Source organism: Malania oleifera, chromosome 5, assembly GCF_029873635.1.
Source record: "Malania oleifera isolate guangnan ecotype guangnan chromosome 5, ASM2987363v1, whole genome shotgun sequence".
NCBI lineage: Eukaryota > Viridiplantae > Streptophyta > Magnoliopsida > Santalales > Ximeniaceae > Malania > Malania oleifera.
Genome location: NC_080421.1, coordinates 13298655 through 13317018, shown reverse-complemented (window position 1 = coordinate 13317018; position 18364 = coordinate 13298655).

Genomic DNA, 18364 nt, shown 5'->3' with positions numbered 1-18364 from the left:
CTCACACACACAATTAGTCGAGAATAGGGAAAATTATCCGCTCATACAAGTAGCTTCCCTCTGCTCTAGTACCATTACTGCTACCACGACACTCACCTTTCTCAGTAAGCCCTTGAAGTTATCTTATTAATTAACCATATTCACATAAATTAACAGATATGCATATAAGACGCTCCCTATGACAAACACACCATTTACATCCCCATAGCACGGGTTGTGCGGCCCGAAAGCTGGACTAATGTCTTGGGAGATCTACCCAGACAGTAGTCATCTATGCTCTCTGCTAACATACTCCGCAGGTACATGCAGTTTCAACTTCTGGTCCGATTGCCCTCACCCAGGGGTGTATTCTCCTCACGTAGGCAAATCGGACAAGACCACCCTACACCTGTCAACACAGGTGTGGGTGCACACGGCCACATAACAAATCTCTAACAATGGTACCGTACTCACACTACATTGGTCCCCAAGGTTCCTAAAGCATATCATGCAATTTAGATAATAGAAAATATTATTTAAAACATCATTTCACATATATTTCTTATTATTGCAAAAACCTGGCCCCCAGCCAAAAATACAATCCAGTATATAGTCATCAATTAAAACTCGGCCCTTGGCCGTCAAATAATAATCTTGGCCCTTGGCTAATCAAACAATACCTGGCCACTAGCCGTTAGTTCAAATTCCTGCATTTCATAAACAGTTCCAGTATTTTCACAACAATTTCAGTATTTCTCAAACAATTTAGTATTTCAAAATCTCAAATCCAGATATACAATAATCCATACAAATTAAATCATCTACCACACAAATTTTCACATTTTAACATATCCATATAAATAAACTTTCCACCGTTCATTTTATTAAAATATACCATATCATATATCCTACGTTTGTAAAACTCATTTCGAACGGTTGGTTAAATTCCCAAATGAATAAATAAATAAATATATAAATTTACACCTCTATAAATTTATATAAACATAATAGTTAAATGGATTCAAATTTCATAAAATTACTGACTTAACTTAATCCCCTTACCTGATTCCTAAAAAAGTCCGATAATACCCCGGCCCACGCCCTAGGTATTCAAAAACCCCTGAAATTCTGAAATTCAAATTTCACTACATTATTCGTCACAATCCCTAGAGTAATTTTTCCTAAAATTTTTCTAGATTCTGAATACCCTAAATAACCTAATAAAAACCTAAATTATTAAACTTACCCCTGATTTATAATTGGTACCTTGGAGCTCCAATTTGAAAACCTACCCCGACTAGATAGTAGAGAATCTTCCCACGAGTCTCCTGAAAATTTCCGTTCGTTAATGGAGCTTATAGTTTAAAAGAAATTGAGGTAAGTTTGAGATTTGACTTTATCCCAAGAGATATGCCTACGCCACTCCTACAACAGATTCGCTCCAGTAGAAATGTCGGTGGTGGCGAGTAGAGCCCAATGGTATTTTCGGATTTTTGATTGGCCAAGTAACAGAGATGAGATGGAGGAGAGTGGGAGAAAGGAGACGAGGAGACGAGAAGGGGGGGGGGGGGGGCGCTCTGTATCTTTACTTCTGCCTGAAGGATTCTTAAATCCTTTAGGGTATATCTTTTATATATATATATATATTTATATCATTATAATATTAAATTATTATTATATTATTTTATTTAATTAATAATAATTATTAATTCATTATTTATTTTTAAATTTTAATTTTAATTTTTTAATAATTTAATTTTAATTTAATTCTTTTAATAATATTTTTTATTTTTTTTTTTTATTTTTTTTTTTAGGATCACTACATTCTCCCCTCCTTACAAAAATTTTGTCTTCGAAATTTGTTAACTATTACAAATTATCTCCTTAATTCACGATCCCTGTCTACAGAAGAGTCGATAGCCACCCACATAATGGCTCCGTCCCACATTTATTAACTATCATCACTTATGGTTGAGGAATACCGTGGTTATAATGCTGCCTTTGAAAAATTACAATAATCATAACAAATTTTCCCAAAGACTATCTATAATTAAAACTATACAAAACTAACCACACAACCTACTCTAATTCCTCTTTATACAACCACACCCTTACCCGTTTGGCACTAGTCCTCATTGAATAGCTGCAGGTATTTCTGACATATCTGTAATGACCCGAATAATAATGGGATTTAAATAATTAAGAGAAAGGGAAATGGAAAACAGTAACAGAAGGAGGAGGTCGACTTCGTCGACGACATTGCATTTTGAAAGGAATAACCGAGGGAATCATCAAGGCTTCGTTGACGAATATAGGGGATTCGTCGACGAGGATATAAGAGAATTCGTCAACAAATATAGAGGATTCGTCAAAGAGGAAATACCGAGGGAGATTTTGAGCCAACTGAATTTCGTCGACGAATCCCCTGCTCTATAAATATCAAAATCCGGATTTTTAACTTTCTAAAGAAGCTAACACTTCTCTCTCTCTCTCTCTCTCTCTCTCTCTCTCTCTCTCTCTCTCTCTCTCTCTCTCTCTCTCTCCCCTTCGTTTCTCTCTCTCTCTTTTGTCGATTTCGAGCTAAATTTATGCCGGATCAACAATCCGAAGCCACCACGACGCTTTTGGGGAAGTTCTCTCCAAATCTTTCGGGGCGGATCGTTGGCGAAAGTAAGTTAGAAATCATCCTTGAGTTGAGGTAAGACTTTTTAAGCCAAATTTGATCTTGCGATAGTTATAAAAAAAGATATACATGTGGAAATACTGAAGTTTAATACTGGGAGTTTTCAATTTTAGGGTTTTGGCCAGGAAATCCTTCGGGTGTTAGTGTAGTGACTCGAATAATAGCATTTTAATAATTAAGAGGGAGAGAAAATAGAAAAAGAAACAGAAGAAGGCATTTTGGAGAATATATTAAATAATCAAAATTTCAGAAATTGCCAAGTTTCGTTGACGAACACAGGGTTTCATCGACGAAGGTGTTCAGAATTTCCTCGACGAACACAGGGCTTCGTCGACGAGAAAGTACCGAGAGGGGTTCTGAGGCAGCCTAAATTTCGTCGACGAATACAAGGTTTCGTCGACGAATTTAATGAAGGACTCGTCGACGAAGTGTCGGGCCTTGTTGACGAATTTGGCAGTATATAAGGAGGAAAAACCAAGATATTCTCATTTCTCTTGCCGCTCTCTCTCTCCTCTCTCTCTCTCTATCTCTCTCTCTCTCTCTCTCTCTCTCTCTCTCTCTCTCTCTCTCTCTCTCTCTCTCTCTCTCTCTCTTTCTCTCCTCATCAAGCCAGTTGCCGGATCGACGATCCGAGGTAACCACGACGCTCTTGGCGGAGTTCTCTACGCATCTACCGGAGCGGATCGTCGGGATATCGGAGTTGGAAATCATCCCAAATTCAAGGTAAGGACTTTTAGCTAGTTTTTGGCTTTTTGGTAGTTATATGAAGTGATATAGACGGAAAAATACTGATGTTTAGTTCTGGAAAATATTGTTTTTAGGGTGTTGTGTATAAGGCCCTGCTGGGTTAGGCCAGTTTTCTATAGGGGCTTTTCAAAGTTAAGGTAAGGGAAATATGCTATGCTAGGATATTTCTAAATATTATACAGTTTATTTATTTACAAAAATTATGTATTAAAGTATAATGTGGCTTGTGAATATGTATGTAGTAAGGGATATGTTTTACAAATGCTAGCTTCATGATTTTTATGAATTTTAGTACCATGATTTTACGGATTTACGTATTATGATTATGTGAACTTCAGTACCATGATTTTACGGATTTTAGTACCATGATTATACAAATCTCAGTACCATGATTATACGAATTCCAGTATTACGAATATACAGTTCCATGTTATGATTATTCAGACCTCAGTACGTTATGCAGCATCATGGTTATTTCAGTACTTCAGAATTATGGTAAATCATATAGACATGTATGTAGAAATATATTATACGATATCAGACCCTGTTGGACTTGTAGCTTCAGAGCACGGTACCGTTGCTACAGATACTACGTTACTTTATGAGTGCAACCACCTATTCAGATAATACGTGATACGGTCGACCACCTAGGCCCTTGAAGAGGTTAGGCTCCCCATTTAGATATGGGTTGGGGTGGGCAGGTCGACTGACGGAGTTCAGTGATTTATTCCTGGTTGGCCAGTCAGGGTAAATCCAGCCTACGGGCTGCACAACCTCGTCATGAGGGGCATGTCATGACACAGATAGCCACAGGAAACAGTTTCAGTTATTATTATATACGTACGGATTTACAGAAACAGGGACTCTAATTATGTACTAGAAGTAATTTGAATTATAACCATAATAATGTATGTTAAGCAATAGGGAAAAGGGGTGGTGTTTTTTATTATTGGTACTGTACTTTGCATTCAACTATTCATGTTTATATGGAAACGGATTTCATGATATATATATATATATATAGAGTAGCTCATTTGCCACACACTAGTAATAGCATACTTCTCCTTACTGAGCGTTAGCTCATCTCAGTGTTGATTTATTTTTCAGGTGATCCAAGTAAGCGAGTAGACCAGGCTCGCAAATAGAAGGGCTTCAGTAGTGTCCTGACCGAGAGTGAGTATCATTTTTGGGAGCATTTTTGTATAGCCCTCACTAGTTGAGGATATTTTGGGACTTCTCCTTATTGAGCGTTGGCTCATCCCAATGTTGATATATTTTTCAGGTGATCCAAGTAGGCGAGCAGACCAGGCTCGCAAATAGAAGGGCTTCAGTAGCGTCCTGACCAAGAGTGAGTATCATTTTTAGGAGCATTTTTGTATAGCCCTCACTAGTTGAGGATATTTTGGGAATGTAGTTATGTTTGTATATATTGGAAAACATTTAAGAACTCTGGTATTGTATATAGTGGTTTATGGTTGTGTTTGTATGACTTCTGCTTCCTGCTGCTTAGGTTAATACTATGGTATCAAAGTATGTTAATTACTACAATGGAAAAAAAAAATGTTAATTAAGCAGGTCGTTACAGTTAGACTAGAATATTTTGGGGGCTTTCTCAGTAGTCAAGTAAGGGAATAAACTAAGCTAGTATTTTATGAAAAATGTATGTATATTATTATAGAATTTGATTTTAGGGAAATGAATATATTTATATATGATTTATATTTGGGAAAATACAGTTAAAATGATGGTATGTTAAATATGCAGAAAATCTATTCAGTGTGGCATGAGTATAAAATGTTATGAAATACTTTTTTCTGGAATGGGATTATGATATAGATTTTTATAATGGGAAAACCGGCATACACGCCGAGATTTTTATATATGTTTGCCGGTGTACAGGCCGTGCTATGACGTGAGTTGCCGGCGTATAGGTCGTGTCATGATGTGATTTGTTAGCGTACGGGTCATGCTATGATGTGATTTGCCAGCGTACGGGTTGTGCTATGATATGTTTGCCGGCGTACGGGCCGTGCTATGATGTGATTTTTCAACGTACGGGCTATGCTATGATTTGCTGGAGTACAAGCCGAGCTATGATAAAATGTGTAATACCGGCGTACGGGCCGATGATTTTCATGATATATGTATATATGAAAAATGATATGATTGATCTGATAATTAATGATATGAGATATCCATGTATCACAGTTTCAATATATGTTCTATGATATCAGAACCTGGTTGGCTTCGTCTATGCTAGCACTTGCACAGTACTGTTGCTATGTGTCCATGGTCTTTGTGATCATGATATTTGTGTTAACGCCGTAGTACGGAGTGGTGTGAGATTGGATGGTCGATGTGGTTTTTAAGAAGTGTGTAAGCGCCCCTGGTATACGGACCAGGTTTGGCAGACTCATCTGACTTACAGACCGTACTTTTGACTTGGTGGTGGTCAGCCAACCATTGTCAGGTCTTGCCTTCGGGCCGCACAACCCAGTCATGTGGGGGTAATACATGACAACAGCCAGTTAACCTACTAGGAATGTTTTTGTGTTATTATTATTATATGAGAAGAAATATGTTTATGAAAATGCAGTATGTTCTACCATGTTTTAATGATATATATGTTTTCCCAGATTTGATATAACAATTACTGAAAATGTTCTGTATGATATATGTATAACACGGAATACTCACGTTACCACACACTGGTATTAGTTTATTTCCCTTACTGAGAGATATCTTACCCCAAAATTTTATAAATATTTTAGGAGCTCCAGATAGGAGAGCGGGAAAAGCCCCGCTGACCAAAAACTGTTGTCTGCCCTGTTTTTTTAAGGGTAAGTTTCAGTAGGAACTGTTGGATTTTTGGTGGGAAATATCCCTAGATTTTGTTTTTGAGATGTATATATACTGAAATACAGTGGATATTGTGACTCTGGTATTTATGGTAATGTGATGGATGTTTTCGAATTTATAATATTGTGATTGTATGTTTGTTGCTGTTTAGGCTTCCGTTGTGTGTTTTGATGTATCTCTGGTACCCACGGGTCCAGGTAGATTATGATATGCTAATCTGGGATTTATGATATTAAAAATATATATTAAAAAAATGTGAAAATTAAGCAGGTCGTCACAGTATCTCCGTTTCCAACTCCCAAGAAACCTCCTCAACTGCATGATTTTGCCATAGCACCTTCACTAACGGTATATCCTTAGTACGCAGTTCCTGTATTTTTCAATCCAAAATCTGAACTAGTACCTTCTAGTATGCCAAAGTATCTCCGATCTCCAATAATTCATAATTAATCACATGCGAGGGGTCTGGAACGTAACTCCTCAACATGGACACGTGAAGCACGTCGTGTATCCTGGACATTGTTGGGGGTAGTGCTATCCTGTACGCCGCCGAACCAATCCTTTTCAGAAACTCGAACGGTCTAATGTATCTAGGGCTCAACTTGCCCTTCTTTCCATACCTCATCACTCCCTTCATCGGAGCAATCCTCAAGAATATCATATTCCTTATTTCGAATTCTAACTCCTGTTGGCGAGTATCCGCATAACTCTTCTGCCAACTCTGGGCTACTTTAATCCTTTCCCTGATAAGTTTGACCTTTGCAGAGGCTTGCTGAACAAGTTCTAGTCTCAAAATCTGCCGCTCGCCTACTTCATCCCAATACATTGGAGATCGACACCGACGACTATACAAAGCCTCATATGGTGTCATTCCAATACTGGTCTGGTGACTGTTATTGTATGCAAACTCAACCAATGGTAGATATCAGATCCAAATGCCCCCAAAATCTAACACACATGCCCGTAGCATATCCTCGAGAATCTGAATGGTTCGTTCAGACTGTCCATTCGTATAAGGGTGAAATGTAGTACTGAAAGTGAGTTGAGAACCCAACGCTCCTTATAAACTCTTCCAAAAACGGGAAGTGAACTGCGGATTCCGATTTGAAACGATTGACATGGGCACGCCATGTATTTTGACTATCTCCTGAACATAGAGTTCTGTTATGTTATCCATGGAATAACTAGTTCTAATAGGAGTGAAATGGACAGTCTTCATTAATTTGTCAACCACTACCCATATGACATTCTGCCCATGCAACGATGAAGGTCATCTCGATACAAAGTCCATTAAGATATGCTCCCACTTCCACATAGGGATGTTTGCCTTCACCTGCTGACATGTCAAGCACTGACCCACAAATTTAGTAATTTCCCTCTTCATGTTACTCCACTAGAACAATTCTCACAAGTCTCTATACATTTTCGTGCTACCCGGGTGAATAGTATAGAGAGAACGGTGAGCTTCCCCCAGAATCGTCCTCTTTATCTCCGCATCATCTGGCACACACAATTGAGTGTAAAATCTAAGAACTCCATCCTCAGCAACATTAAAGTCTGTGTGCTGCTCATCCTGTATCTTCTTTACTATCTCCATCAACTCTGCATCTTTCAACTAAGCTGTTCTAATTTTCTCCCGTAAAGTCGGTTGAACCACCAAACTAGAAATGAACACCTGATGATTCCCTTCTACTAATTCTACACCCAACCTCTCCAGGTCCATCATAATATGGTGAGAATCCATAACTACTGAGGCTGACGTACCCCAGATTTTCAGCTCAATGCATCGGCTACCACACTCGCCTTTCCTGGGTGATAGCTAATGGTGTAGTCGTAATATTTTATCAACTTGAGCCAACTGCGCTGCGTTATACTCAAATCCTTCTAGGTGAAGAAGTACTTGAGACTCTTTTGGTCAGTAAAGATTTCGCACCTTACACCATAAATCTAGTGTCACTAGATCTTCAATGCAAACATAACTACTACCAGCTCCAAGTCGTGCGTAGGATAGTTCTTTTCGTACTCTTTCAACTAACGAGACGCATATGCATTGACTTTCCCCTGCTGCATTAGAACATAACCAAGTCCCTTTTGTGATGCGTCATTGTAAATTACAAATCCACCCTCACCTGATGGAAGGGTCAACACTGGGGTAGTGACTAGTCGCTGCTTCAATTCCTAGAAGCTCTACTCATATTCGTCGGTCCAGTGAAACTTCACATTCTTTCTCGTGAGTCGTGTCAAAGACCCTAATAATCTGGAGAACCCCTCGACAAATCAGCGGTAGTATCCGGAAAGACTTAGAAAAATTCTGACTTCCTACACGTTCTTCGGCCTTGCCTAGTCAACTACAACATCCACTTTGCGCGGATTCACTGAAATCCCTTCCTTGGATACCACATGACCTAGAAATGCAACTTGCTCTAGCCATAATTCACACTTCTTAAGTTTAGCAAATAACTTCTTTTCCTTGAGCACCTGAAGTACTAGTCTCAGATGAGCTTCATGCTCCTCAAGGCTCCTCGAGTAAACCAAAATATCATCTATGAACACAATAACAAACTGGTCTAAGTACTCATGGAATACCCTGTTCATCAAATCCATAAATACCGCTGGAGCATTCGTCAACTGCATAACCAAGAACTCGTAATGGTCGTACCGAGTCTGAAAAGCAGTCTTCGATACATCATCTGATCTAACCTTCACCTGATGATATCCAGATCGTAGATCGATTTTAGAGAAAATTTGCATACCCTAAAGCTGATCAAACAGGTCGTCAATTCGGGGTAATGTATACTTGTTCTTCACTGTTACCTTATTAATCTCTTGGTAGTCGATGCACATCCTCATCAACCCATCCTTCTTCTTCACAAACAACACCGGTGCACCCTAGGGTGATACACTCGGTCTAATAAACCCCCTGTCTAGAAGCTCCTGTAGTTGCTCCTTTTACTCCTTTAATTCAGTTGGAGCCATTTTGTATGGGCTTTGGAGATTGGTGTTGTACCTAGGATCAGATCAATTGCAAATTCCATCTCACGATCAAGAGGCAACCCCGGTAAATTCTCTGGAAAAACATTATAGAACTCCTTTATCACTAGGTTATCTTCCAACTTAAGTTCCTTCTTCGGCGCTTTACCATTGCAAAGTAACCCTGGCAACCCCCCAAAAGTAACCTCTTTACCTGGATAGCCGAAAGGATCCATGGTGTCGAACGCACACAAGACCCAACAAATACAAACTCCTGCTCCCCAAGAGGTTTGAATACCACCTCCTTCCTGTGACAGTCAATGCTCGTGTAGCTGGATCCTAGCCAATCCATACCCAGAATAATGTCAAAACCATGCATATCAAGGACTATCAAACTAGCAGGCAGCACTCTCCCCTGAATCTCTACTGGATAATCTCTGATCACCTTACTACATACTAACATTGACCCTATCGGTGTGCCCACTACTAACTCTGTCTCTAATAGTTGAACCCCTAACCCACATAGTTTAACAAATCCCCGAGACACAAATGAGTGGGTTGCACCTAAATCAAATAATACAATGGCACTACCTAACAGTATGTAAATAGGATATAACCCGACTTAGAAATTTCACATTTAACATAATCAATGCAACTATGGAATAATGGAATTGATATAATATATAGGTTCTAATTTAATAATACATATCCCATTCTATCACAAAATCATTGAGGTAAAAATCTTCATCCTAACATTAACTTCACACACATACCCACTCATACTAACATTTCAACCTAAATTTCCTGAGTTCAAGTCCCTCAACCTAGAAATGAAACCATCAATGGATTTAACATGATTTTCTAAAACTCGCGACTGATTCAGAAAATCACAGAAGTCTGTCAATAGATTTCTACCTCCAAGCTTCCAGATCAAAATTCATCTTAACCTACCCACTCCTATCCCAATCTTATCTCAACCTATACTTTGGTAATTATCAATCCTCAAAGTCTGCAGAACCTAACAAACCTAGGCTCTGATACCACCTGTAACAACCCCGACCTGCCACGTGAGCCCAGAGTGCTACTTTAGTGACGTCAATGTACCTGATACCTTATTCATCAAATATAAAATACACATACGCAGCGGAAATAAAATACAAAATCTTCAAATTACATCACTAGAGTTCTAATTATCTTTATACGCAAATATATCCATTTTCAAATAATTACATGCCACAAAACTAAACAAAAACAAAATTTTCCCTATCCTCTAGCCTGCTAGACCCGATCTATAGGATTTCTTGAAAAGACAGTTTGTAAAGTAGGGGTGAGACACAGTTCAGCAAAGGAACGACTAAGTTAATGTCAGTGTGTGGCCAACATGCATTTAGTGTATAGAAAATAACCAATTTACTAAGTAGATAAATACATTTATGAAAACATTCTTATTTTACACTCACACACACAATTAGCCGAGGATAGGGAAAATTACCCGCCCATACAAGTAACTTCCCTTTGCTCTAATACCATTACTGCTACCAGGGTACTCACATTTCTTAGTAAACCCTCGAAGTTATCTTATTAATTAACTATATTCACATAAATTAATAGATATGCATATAAGACGCTCCCTGTGACAAATACACCATTTACATCCACATGGCACGGGTTGTGCGAAGGCTGGACTAATGTCCTAGGGGATCCACCCAGACAGTAGTCATCTATACTCTCCGCTAACATACTCCGCGGGTACACGCACCTCCAACTGCTGATCTGATTGCCCTCACCTAGGGGTGCATTCTCCTCATGTAGGCAAATCGGACAAGGCCACTCTACACCTCTTAGCACAGGTGTGGGCGCACACGGCCACATAACAAATCTTTAGCAACGGTACCGTACTCACACTACACTAGTCCCCAAGGTTCCTAAAGCATATCATGCAATTTAGATAACAGAAAATATTATTTAAAATATCATTTTACATATATTTCTTGTTATTCCAAAAACCCAGCCCCCGACCAAAAATACAATCTGGTATATAGCCATCAATTAAAACTCGGCCCTCGGCCGTCAAATAATAATCTTAGCCCTTGGCCAATCAAATAATACCCGGCCACTGGCCGTTAGTTCAAATTCCTACATTTCATAAATAGTTCAAGTATTTTCACAAGCATTTCTAGTATTTTTTTCACAACAATTCCAATATTTCTCAAACAATTTAGTATTTCAAAATCTCAAATCCAGATATACAATAATCCATACAAATTATATCATCTACCACATAAATTTTCACATTTTAACATATCCATATAAATAAACAAACTTTCCACCGTTCATTTTATTAAAAAAATACTATACCATATATCCTACGTTTGTAAAACCCATTTCGAACGGTTGGTTTTCAAAATAGCTTTTAAATTCCCAAATGAATAAATAAATAAATATATAAATTTACACCTCTATAAATTTTTATAAACATAATAGTTAAATAGATTCAAATTTCATAAAATTACTGACTTAACTTAATCCCCTTACCTGATTCCTAAAAAAACCCGATAATACCCCAGCCTACGCCCTAGGTGTTCAAAAACCCCTGAAATCCTGAAATTCAAATTTCACTACATTATTCGTCACAATCCTTAGAGTAATTTTTTTTTTTTTTTAATTTTCCTAGATTCTGAATACCCTAAATAGCCTAATAAAAGCTTAAATTATTAAACTTACCCCCAATTTAGGATTGGTACCCTGGAGCTCCAATTCAAAACCCTGCTCCGACTAGATTGTAGATAATTTCCCCACGAGTCTCCTGAAAATTTTGGTTCGCTAATGGAGCTCATAGTTTAAAAGAAATTGAGGTAAGTTTGATATTCGGCCTTACCCTAGGAGATATGCCTATGCAGCTCCCACAACAGATCCACTCCAGTAGAAATGTCGGTGGCGGCGAGTAGAGTCCAACAATATTTTTGGATTTTTGATCGGTCAAGTAACGAAGACGAGATGGAGCAGAGTGGGAGAGAGGAGACGAGGAGACGAGAGGGGGGGGGGGGACTTTGTGTCTTTACTTTGCCTGAAGGATTCTTAAATCCTTCGGGGTATATATATATATATTATTATAATATTATTTTATTTATTTAATAATAATTATTAATTATTTATTTATTTATTTTTAAATTTTAATTTTAATTTTTTTTAATAATAATTTTTTTATTTTTTATTTTTTTTATTTTTTAGTTTTATTTTTTTTAGGATCACTACATAGTAGAGATTTTTAGAGAGGTTTCTTAAATAAATGGGTCTTATTGAATCGCATATTTTTTTTTTTTTGTATTTTCTCATATTTCTATTTTAATTTATTGTGTGTATAGGAGTGCACCATATGAGTCATATTTACAGTTGTATAATTTATGTTTCATGAAATCAACCATTAATTAACATTGGATGCATGGGAAAAAATTCTAAAGTTGTTATGACTATTTTAAATTTTAATCGTACCATTAAATCATATATTTATATTAAGTCAGTACTAATTAGACGATAAACATGTAAAATGTCCTATTGGACTTAAAAGTTAATAATTACAGTCAAAAGATAAATTAGTAAATTTACCACCTTGTTAATGAATTTTATGTATATCATATACACATACGTGCGTATAGAAACACACACACACAGATATATATATATATATATATATATATATATATATATATATATATATATATATCTCCATTTCATTTTTTATTGAAATTTTAGAATCATAACTATCCTTGTACTAGAAATAATTTTTATTTCCAATTGAGATAGGTTGAAGCTTATATGCATAATTTAATTTTAATTATTTATTTTTTACAGTTATTTATTTATAATCATAAACCATTGTATTTTTAATTTAGTTATAGCAATGGAGTACTAATCAAAACAAAAAGAAAGAAAAAAAAAAGAAAAAAAAAAGAAAAAAACCAACTTTTCACTACATTTATTTTGAAAAAAAGATGCCCCTCATAATTGTCGACAGGATTTTATGTTTTGAAATCGCTCCATAATCTACTTATCAATGCTGCAATTAAAAATTTCTCCCTTGAAACTCATTCTTCCAACAAATTAGGGTTTAATATATATAAAAAAAATTAGGGTTCATCTCAATTAGGACGTAATAATTTTATGAAATTTTCATAAAATTTCAATAGAAATCTAATAATCTAATCTTATTTATTTGAGTTTACCACCTAATGAATAAAATTTAAAAAATTAATTAATCCTCCAAATCTTAATTATTTGGACATATACCATGCTAAGTGGGTGCAATTTCCAACACCCTTACTGTTCTGTCCCCATTTGGAACATCTTAAAAAATAAGTACTTCTCATAAAACTATTTTTTATAACTACTCATGTCAATAAAAAGGTGTTTGGTTTATACTTAAATAAGTACTTATTTTTTATAAAAAAAAAAAAATTTCAAATTACTTTGTTTGAAGGAAAATAACTCTTTTTTAAAAAAATTATGAAAAAATACTTGTCTAAAAAAGTAATTTTAGATTAATTTTATTTTTTTAAAAAAAATATCTTTGTTTAAATAGTTTCAATAAATAAATTTTTTTTTTGAACATTTTTTGATAAATTGGGTGGAAACTGCATTTCACACTTGGATTAATATAGATTGGCCCTCAACGTGGGATATAATTCAACGTAATGTGTGGCCTTCTACCTCACCCCACATTGGAAACCAAGAGGAAGGGGGTTTCTCCCCCTCCTATATAAAGCCCCCACCCTCTTTACTTTTTTCATACTTAGTTTTTTTTTTTTTTTAATGTGAGCAAATTGTTTGGTTGTTTTCTATCAAAATAGTTATATATATAATTGGAGCTGATTTTAAATAATATATTTTAATTTATAAGTACATATATTTTAATGATGATATAGAGTACGAAGTAGGTAGCAAAGGCAGCATATATGAAGGAGGAAGACCATGAGAAGATGAAGAATATGATGAAAGTGGAGACGAAGAAGACGATGAAAGTGGATCTCTGCTACTTATGTGTCTACGCGCACTATTGTAGCATATAATTTCCCCTAATTGGTGTTGAGTAGCACTTCACAGTTTACCATGGTAAGAAATTGTTATATTTTTATCGCTCATATTTACCAAATTATCTTTTGGTTCTTAAGTTGCACCACCTTTAGCTGGCGCCTATAAATTCCTGCCCAAATCAAATATTGTTCCTGCCCCTAGTTGGCAACTCCTACTTAATACATTGATGATATATAGAGTGGATGGGGTGTATGAATAAAAGATATTATTCATCACATTGTTACACTAATCCAATAATATGGGCCTCTTCTTGTTGATAAGATAATATCCAAGTTGATCCAATTTTCCCTTTCAAGGACATAGCACTACGAGTCAGTTACAACTTGTAACTATTATAGGCCACATTACGCATACAAGATGAACTAGGAGTCTATGCACTACTCTTTCTTTTCAATCTATGCATTGTTGTCTCCTTCCAATCTATGTGTGACAAGTGGGTTTGTGGTGGTTATCAGAAATTTCACATAGCATTACTCTTAAATTTAAGCGGGATGTAGATCTGGTTCCAAACTAGTTAGCTATGGGTAAGTGGCTAGCTATGATTTGTTTGTGACCATCATAGCTATCGCCACAGCATACATATCATCCCTCCAGCTTCCACACATTTCCTTCTGAATTCAATATAAAAGGAGGAAACTTGGAAAAATTTGCACGTGGTAACCGCCAAAATTTTCGATTTTGATTTGGGGAACCAGAGTTAAGTGCCTGATTTGTTCCAACTATTTGTTATTGTTGTGATTGCTGCTTTGCTCTCTATATTTATTGTTGGTTTTCCTTTGTTTGTTTGTGATCTTAATTTTCCTTTGTTATTAATCCAAGTTTATATTTTAAAGTAGATTCAAGGAAGATATTTTAATATTAAGTTTGATTGAGAAGAGTATGATAGTTGAAGATATTGTGACAATCTATGTGCGTGCGTACACATATATATAAATAATCAATTAAGCTTTACATTTCAATCGTTTCTCTGATTCTAACAATGTATTTCTCATTTACATTGTTTATGTTAAAATATGCACTTTGGTTTCTCCTGGACATTCTTGCCTTTTTGTGGAATGGATGACCTTATGTTAATTTTTATTAATTGAAATAAAATTATTAATAAATATGCGAATCAAGAAAGAATAGATAAAAAACAAAGTGAAATATAATTCACTTTATTTCAACTACTAAAAAAATTAGTTTATAAAATTAGTAATAAGAACTCATAGGTTTTACATGAATAGGAGGAGACTCAAGATGATTATAGTAAGATCTTTTTTTTTTTTTTTTTTAATTTTTGTAAACATGGGCAATAAGCTTAAGAAGCAAATTGATATTTGGAGAAAGGAAACAAGGATGTTGAGATTGTAAGTGTGGAGTTGTCGGTAGCCGCACCAACCCAGTCACATTCGTTGACGTTGGAAACTAGCGGCCACCAACCTCTGCCGACCATGCTGAAATTGCAGCCACCCCCTTTGAATTTTACCCCCCATCTGTGTATATATATGTGGGTGGAAGTGTGTGCAGATAGTGTAGAGTTGTGTGAGCAGAGCAGAGAGTGTGGTGTGAGAGAGAGAGAGAGAGAGAGAGAGAGAGAGAGAGAGAGAGAGAGAGAGAGAGTTGAGTTGAAGGCAGTAGCCTCCTCTTCCTTGTATTATTCTCCCGGTTACAGTGATTTGGTGTTCACTCCATAGATGTAGGTTGATTCAGCCGAACCACATAAATACAGTGTTCCATTTTTGTTATTTATTTTTTACTTGTGTGTGATTATGACTCGATCCACCCCAATAGAGGACTAGCCATTTGTCAATGCTAGGCAACAAATTGAGTGTGACTAAGCAAGTGACTCCACAAATTGAGCGTGACTGAGCAAGTGATGATTAATTTTGTCACATTTATTGTAGAACAATTTCTATTTATACTACTTTTCGATAGGAACCGACCTAGAAGACACTTTGCAGAGCCCTATTAGTTAACAGAGGATTCAAAGTTTATGTTCTTGATAGAAGTTAAGAGAAGATGGAGCTGCCTTCCCTGATTTGTTATCTAGATAATAGTATCAGGAATTCCAATAGAGGATTATGTATAGGAAGCACATTAGATACTTTAGAAAAAACAAACTAGAAGTCTTGTTTTGTCGTTAGCAGAACATATATTGCAAATATTTTAGGAATGCATATGCATCATTAAAATTTCTAATGCCTCCTATATTTTTCTTTCACTAAAATCAATAGTAGAATTTTCTTACTACAATTACTCATTCTGCCATACTTTCTTTTATGTGAAATTGTTTGCTTATTAGAGATGAATCAAAATTTTCCCACTTAGATTTGAAAGTATGAATTTTGAGCTATGAATTTAGACCAAAATTAAATTAAAACAATGCAAAACTGCGTAAATAATAATCTGTACCCCTCAAATCTCCTTTTATGATTTTGACCCACATAATTTAGACATGTTAAATGGATAAATAGAGATTAAGACGAGTAGGATCAAAATGGGTAGGATCATTTATGATCCATTTATTTATTTAATTCCTGATTTTTACGTTGAAATTAAATTTAATTCCTCCGAGCACAATACTTATTATGATAATTTATATTAATATAATATAGTATACATTACATAAATTTAAAAAATAATATTAATATTATGAAATCATTATTAATATTTTAATATAAATATTAAATCATCATTATTAATGTTTTTTATTATATTTAATAATGTTATAACATATTGGCCATGTATTACGGAGCCTATTTTCTTATACTGAAAAAAAAAAAAATCTTTTTTCAAATTTACTCTAATCTAGTTCGCACCCTAAAATTCATTTTCTCCAACGCAGATAAAATTGAATTTTATAGTGTCGCAGGGAATACCCACACTCGCACCACTATACCACACCAGATGAAAATGTCAGAGCTCAGATGACCATGGTGAAGTAGGGGAAATTATACCCGGCGCCCGTCCTACTAGATGCATGACGCGTGGCTCATGCCGAAAAAATAATCACGTGAAGCTAACGAGTTTTTTCCCATTTTAACTTTTTATTTTTTAAATATATTAAATAATACCTTTTCCGGGAAAATATTTCCCGGAATAACCCTGACGTAATCTCGCTACTTGGAGTAGCGAAATCTCGCTATTTGAAGTAGCGAGATTTGCCACGTGTCATTTCCATAAAAAAAATTATTATTTAATATATTTTTTAAAAAAAATGATAAATCAGGAAATAAATTATTTTGCGTAATAAATTATTTCCCGATTTATTCGCAGAATAATTTATTACGTAGAATAATTTTTTTTAAATATATATTTTCATATTAAATATAAAGATAAATATATATATTTTTGAACAAATCTCAAAATTTTAAAATATATATTTTTATATTTTCACTAAATCTCAAAAGCACTATCTTCTGTTTAAAATTTTAAATTAAAGCGATTCATATATTATTTTGGATACGACAATTTAATTTTTAAAAATTGCTAACAAATGATCATAGTTTAAATGTCTTGTTGATAATTAGGCGGAATTATATTTAATAAATAATAAATTAACAAAATGTAAAGAGAATTATTTAGAATTTGAAATGAATTTTATTTACCGTCACATTACAAATCCCCAAAACTGCCACCGGTTTTCTCTCCTCTCCAGAAAATCGTCGCCGATTTTTCTCCTTTCTCAGCCAAAAATCTATTTTTTTCAATTTCTTTTACTTATTATATTTTCTGGGTATTTACACTCAATTCTATACCTTTTTTATATGTATATTCAAAATATTTTTTTAAAAAAGCTAAATTTTTATAACTTTTTAAAATTTTAAATATTAGAAAATAAAAAATATCTTCCACAACTAAGCAAGTCTTTAACATTTTTTTTTCTCATCTCTTATAATAAAGATAATTCATCTTTACTTTGAATAATAAATGTATACATAATTATCATATCTTAATCTTCTCTCATTTTTTTTTATTAATTGAACAAAACAATAAGTGAAAACACCTAAAAAATAGTCTTAGAAAGAGTTTCCGACATAATTAGAATTCACA